The sequence below is a fragment of the Cynoglossus semilaevis genome, chromosome Z (genome assembly GCF_000523025.1).
Source record: "Cynoglossus semilaevis isolate Cse_v1.0 chromosome Z, Cse_v1.0, whole genome shotgun sequence".
NCBI classification, from domain to species: domain Eukaryota; kingdom Metazoa; phylum Chordata; class Actinopteri; order Pleuronectiformes; family Cynoglossidae; genus Cynoglossus; species Cynoglossus semilaevis.
The window spans coordinates 8,216,683-8,223,162 of NC_024328.1; positions in this window are offsets into that span (position 1 = coordinate 8,216,683).

A 6,480-nucleotide genomic window follows, 5' to 3' on the forward strand; every position below is an offset into this window, starting at 1 on the left:
AAAAGTATACTTTTAGTTCAAGTCGAGTTTGAGGATGAAAATGCAAAAAATCCCACCGAGGGCAACAAAAACTCAAGAGTTTTACACTCGTATGAACCTAAAAGCTTCTGTTTGACACAGAGTATAATCCCCGGCTCTGTGTGTGAAATATTTAAACTGCTGCAGCTGTGCATTGCCATAGCGTGATGACCTCCTCAAATAGAAATGTGCAGGGATGTGAACCTCAATGCCCCAGGGAACAATACTGTATATAGATGAGGAGTGAGAGGTTCGCGGCTTATATAGCTCACAGCACAGTTCGCGGACAAGGAGCCAGATTTATTTTCAAATAACAATCCTCTCCCTCTGAATGTCTCTCTACAGATAAAAGTCAACATTAGCGTCCAAACACCTGCTCTTAAGGTTTCCTCAAGCAGTGGATATATACATATATATATATATATATATATATTTTTTTTTTTTTAAAGAAACTCGTCTGTCGATAACACTTTGGTCTCTGGGAAATGGCGTTGTCTTCTAATTTATAGAATCAAATGCCGCACAGCTCCGATTGCTGCAGCTGAGATGAAGCTTTCATGTCTTTCTGCCATTTACCTGAAACAAAATCCATTCTAGAGCAATTTAATCCTAAATGTCTATCTCTAGGATGGAACACAACATGCGTTGCTATCATTACTAGCAATTTTGTCAAAATGGGAGCAAAGTCCTCTGGTAAAAGGTAAGCATCAATTCTACCTTGTGTTTTCACCTTCTTTTAGAATGAATTATTAAAACCATGGCCGGTTTCACAACTTCAATAAAAGGCAAGGTAACTGTGATGTATATTTGTTGTCAATTTTCTTTGATGACTTTCAACACTACAAGTACATTAGATCCACAGCAAGCTACCTCCAAAACAATGAACTACCTGTAGGTCCCACCATTATTTTTTAACATTTTGGCAAATGTTTTCAGAGAAAATATTTTACACCAACAAACAAAACTATATATAAAACAAAAACATGTTATAAAATATAATGACCTTCAAGGTTCAATTTACTCACAATTAACATCCTCAGGATGAAACACTGGCCTGTTTATTTGAACACAGCTGATATGTAGTCCCAGGAGTTGAAGAAAGACACACCAAAATCTTCAACACCAGAGTCTCTCCATTTTTTAAGTTTTAAAACCATCTTTTAAAGTGCCGTCGTTGCATACAAAACATTTTGGAGTAAATAAATTTAAAGTTTCAGACCAATTCAGTGAAATTGGATAATTGTCCTCACGATTGATGACAAATGGAATCATAAAGAAGTTTTTATATTTGCTGACACATCACTTGATCTTCAGCACAGTCTCAGTAAGTGTTAAATTATTTTTACGGATTGAGAATGAGACGCAGACCTGGCAAAAACTGTGTTCTTTTCAGACACTGGATATTTGGAATCTACTTGAATCACAAGTTTTCTTCAACCCACGCAGTGGTCAACCTCACTTCATTCATCAACAACTGGTCCACGAAAAACATCAAAGGGGACATCAAATATTTGCAGAGGAGAAGGAAAAGACTGTGGTGGACTCTGTGAATACAGGCTGACTTATTAATTGGCTTGTTCTGATGTCAGTTTTTTTTTTCAACAAGAAGGTGAAAAAAAATCACCTGGGCTGCAGGTGAGGAGCTGCTAAATCCAAGCTTCGCTTCAGCTACCTTTGATGTGAAGCCTGGCTCCAGATGAAAACCAAAGGTAAACAGAACAGATAGTCACCGTGACACTGTGACTTACGTAATGTGACGGTAGCTATGTATCTTATACTACAACACAAAGGGAGCAGCCATTCAGGGATGATGCGGCCGACTCTGACTGGTGCTCTCATCATGTGCATTATCAGCCTCACACCGTCCATTTGTGTAATCGCAAGTAAGTGTGAGTGACCTACGAGTGCTTTTGTTGTAGAAGCTGCAACAATAATGGTCGACTAACATTTTGTCCTGATCTGACATTTCCACCGACAAAACTTCGGACTCTGTCCCCCACAGCTACAGCTTACAGTAACTGTAATATTAGTAAAAAATTACCGACTGTTCATAGACCATACACTCCTCTGCTGTGCCTGGAGGCTTGACCTCTGTGTTATTTCCGTGTGTGTGGGTTTTCTCGAGGTACTGCACTTCTTACTCCCACACTCCATCACATGAAGTATTGGATTAAATATTCACTCAAAATCAACCATAGGTGTGAATGATTGTGAATGGTTGGTTGTTTCTCTCTCTCTCCAGGGTCTCTACACTGCCCCTAAATGACAACTGCAGTAAACCGACCCCCTCTCCCCCATGTGACCTTTAAAAAGGGTAGAAGATAAATGTTTTTCAAAAACAGCTCCCGGTTTCCTGTGTGAACAATGATATAAGTGGACATTCTTATGTCATTTTACATTAATTAAAGTCTGTAGAGTTTATGTACAGAGGTGTTTGTTTTTTTCCTAACCATGTGGGAGATAAGTCACAGGAAACCACACATGATTGACTATCAGATCATGAAAAAGGTTGAAGTCAAGTTGAAAATAAAACATATATGAGTTTTTAAACGCGTGTGTGTGTGTAGATGTGTGAAGGTCATCTTGTACTGCACAGATGTATCACACTCCATTGCCTCTTATCTACTAGAAAAGCCCCAGCACTTAGGAAACTGACATGTGAATAGAAATTCAGTAAAATGGAAAAAACAACTACCAGCCCAGTCTGTGACTCAATACGTTACACACCTGCTTTAGACTAACTAGGTCCTTTAAAAAAATAACAAACAAACAAAAAAAGAAAACCTCCATTATGATTAGCAGTGTGAGAAAATAATTCATAGTCATGCTGTCTATACACATGCTTTTTTTTACCGGGGGAGAGAACTGAACAGAGAAGAAATGTTCATGAACTATTCATATGTGCAGCTGTACAGGCACCAGGTAATGCAGTTCTGACACCAGTTGCCTCCTCCCCTGGCAGCATCTCGGCCAAGTTGGGTTCTTCTGCCCCCATTCTGACACAACAGTCAGGAGGTGTTTTGTTTTTTACTAAAACTGCTGAGCTTGATTAAATTTTCCGCTTGTTCCCAAGCTGGAGTCCCAAGGCTCCACAGTTCCAAAACAAAATTGAAAATATGTCAGTCTTGATAATTGCGCTCATGTCAATGAAAACATCAACTCGACCAGAAAAACATAGTCATTGGTCAGCTGCCAATTTTTGATAGAATAAGTTTCAGCTCTCTGTTTGTTTGAATACAAGGTCTGTTAAACGGTTTCAAATGATCAATCTGATTAATCAGCTGTGGATTAATCACGATGACGATCATGAATCACAATTAATCAGGACTTATTCAGATTGTAAATAATCAAGATTAATCACACTTTATGGAGTTAGTCAGATTAACACTCATAAATCTGACAAAAACAAAAATTGTTTTATATTTCTGCATATTTCTGTATATTTATACATATATCCAGTGGACTCAGCACCCACAGGAGGGTTCAGGGGAGATTTGCACGGTGCAGTGTGATTTGGGTGGCGGTCATAGAGACTGCTGCCCCCGTGACCTGGTAACGGATAAGCAGAAGAAAATTGATGGATGGATATAAATATAGACACACGTGGGCAGAGACAGAAAAATTGAGAAATGTACCAAACTCTTGAATAATTTTATTTCAAATCTCCTCCAGCGTTAACAGAAAAAAGTTATTCGTAACCACTGCACTGTGTCGAAGTTTCACTCAAACTCCCGTTGATCATTTGGAGACCAAATGATCTTGCCAATGTTTCTCATAAAGCAATACATTTTCAAGCAGAAGTCTGCAAAAACACTATCCATTTTATTCTGCTTTAACACTGCAGTGTCAGAAAATAATAATAATACTAAAATGTTTTGTTCCAAAAACTTTAGAAAAACTAAGATACAGATTGTTTTGTTACATAAATATTTGGGTTTTTGTTCTGTTCAGACGAGAAGTTAAATATTTGAATAACTTAATCAAAGTTTTTAAAAACGTCTCTATTAAACTCAAGACAAATGCGGCCCACCAAGCCATTTTGTGTGGCCCGCAGGAGGTTAAAAAGTATTTAGTAAAAATATTTAGTGAAGTATATTAGTCCATCTGCAGCCCAGTACCAAATGACCTATGGACTGCTACTGGTCTGCGGACCAGAGGTTGGGGACCCCTGATCTATAACTGTAAAAGTGTATTGCTGATGTGGCTCTGGGTGAAAATGAGTTTGACAATAGAGTATAAGCTATAACATTTATTGTAGAAAACACCATGATGGTCAGCTGTTTAACATGGACTTCTCCACTGAAACACTACGGTACGTCTTATACATTAGCCACAGTACAACACAGTTCAACTACATCCAGAAATATAATGTTCAACACACATGGCAACAGTAGATTGGCTTTAGCTTTAAATAATGAAAGACCCTAACATTTTATTTAGCATGTTGATCAAACCACTGACACGGTTCCACACCTCATACTCCATTTAGAAAGAAATGCAAATCTCTGAAACTCGGAGAACCTTTGGTTGTTTGGCTGCAGTCATGCATCCTCAACAAAATGTCACTGAAAAAAGAAAAATCTGTCCAACAAGTAACTCTCCAACTCCAGGTTGGTTTTAGACTCAACATCGTAAAAAAAATCGTAAAGGTTAAAAGTGTGGCCTCCAGAGTCTTATCTGACAGGTGTTGACATAAAGTTGTGTTCGTTGACATTTGCTGACTCCTCTGACACCTCTGTCTCTTTTAATCTGAAGGAGCTTCATGCTATTTTACGGCCTGATCAAATAAACTGCAGCCTATTCATTATTACAGGAGTCACAGGAGAAAAGAAAAAACAGATTTTATTTAATCCAGTTTAAGAAATATGTGATTGTGAGATCTGTGTGGCAGGAATATCTTCCTGATGGCTGTGGATCAGACAGAGCAGCTCATACAGTAATAAACTGTGGAACCCTGCGATCTCAAAGGCTTCCATGCACTCTGTGATGATTATCTATGCCCTAAATTGTGCACTGTGGCTCTACTTGTGTTTGAGAGAAGGGTGACAGAATAGACAGCGCATTCATCCATGGTGCAGTTGATGATTTGAAAAGATGAATAACATGCCCTGTGTGAAGATGTGGAAAGGCCATTAAGGTGGAAACAACCATCTTTGACAAGAAAAAAATTAATATGTGACTGAGCCGCGTTTTGGAGAAACCATGTAGTTCAAACACAACTTCCACATATTCATATACTGTCTCCCCTCCTTTCCCCACCCCTCAATCCCCCTGTCAGTTACAAAAGTTAGAAGTGAAAAGAAGTAATTAAAACTGTCGCCCAGAGTATTGATTGCAGCTATGTTCATGCTCATGGGTGAGAAATTGAAATATTAAAGTGGGAGACTGTGGGCGGCGGAGGACTGGTGAACAGAGCAGCTGTCTCTAAATCCAAGGGTTGATGGTTTGGTTCCAGACTCTATTAGTCTGAGCCCAGCCTCTCTCTGGTGTTAGTGAAACCTTTAGCTGCAGATTTATGGAGTATAGGAAACACAGCTAATGGTGCAAAATACTGCATTCAGGTCCAGCTCCACGCCAAAGTTCAACATCAGTTACAGTGTGTGCAGCCTGTATTTCTAAGGTTGTTCAACAGACACATCCAGTTCTCATGGGCAGTTTGTAGGTGGAGCTACAATCTCAACAGTTCAGTAGGACTGTAATAATATGGACCACCTCAATAACACACGTTATAGTAAGAGCCCTAACCTCTTCACAGATGTACATCACAGTGGATTAAAGAGGAGTTTACGCCTTACTGATTCACTCTGCCGTGACCTAGATAACATTTGTGTGTTTTTTATTTATTTATTTTTAATCTACATAAAAATAGTGCTATTCAGTTTGTGACATGTTTACTGCAAAGCAGGACATGAAATGTGTTTTTGAATGAAATGTGTTTTTGGTGAGAAGCTCTGCTTACTTTCTGTTCAGCAGTGCAGAACATTTAATATTATTTATATTTTTTAAAATCTTTTTTATTTATTTTATCCTTAGTTTCAGGTTAAAAATATTTTGTTTCCTTTTAGATTGACACAGAGAGACTTCTGTTGATGAGAACAACATACAACTATCTGTAAGTATTTTTCTACTGGGTGTCGACACGCACACACACACTGTTAACCACCCTATCACCAACAGAGCTGTGCTACTTATTCGACACAGTCCTCCAGTTTAATGCATATTAATTGAAACCCAGGAATCAGTGACGGTTCTCAGTATGCAGTTAAAAATACTTACTACTACTAATACTTAAATAGTATTACTGAGAAAAACCTGCCTTTATGAGAGTATTTTTAAATGTTGGAAAGATGGCTCTAACGTCAAGTGATCTTATCATCTATATATCAAGACTTCACTGGAACTGAGGTAATTTTTCCCTGATTTATCCATCCATCCATCCATCCATTTTCAGCCGCTTATCCG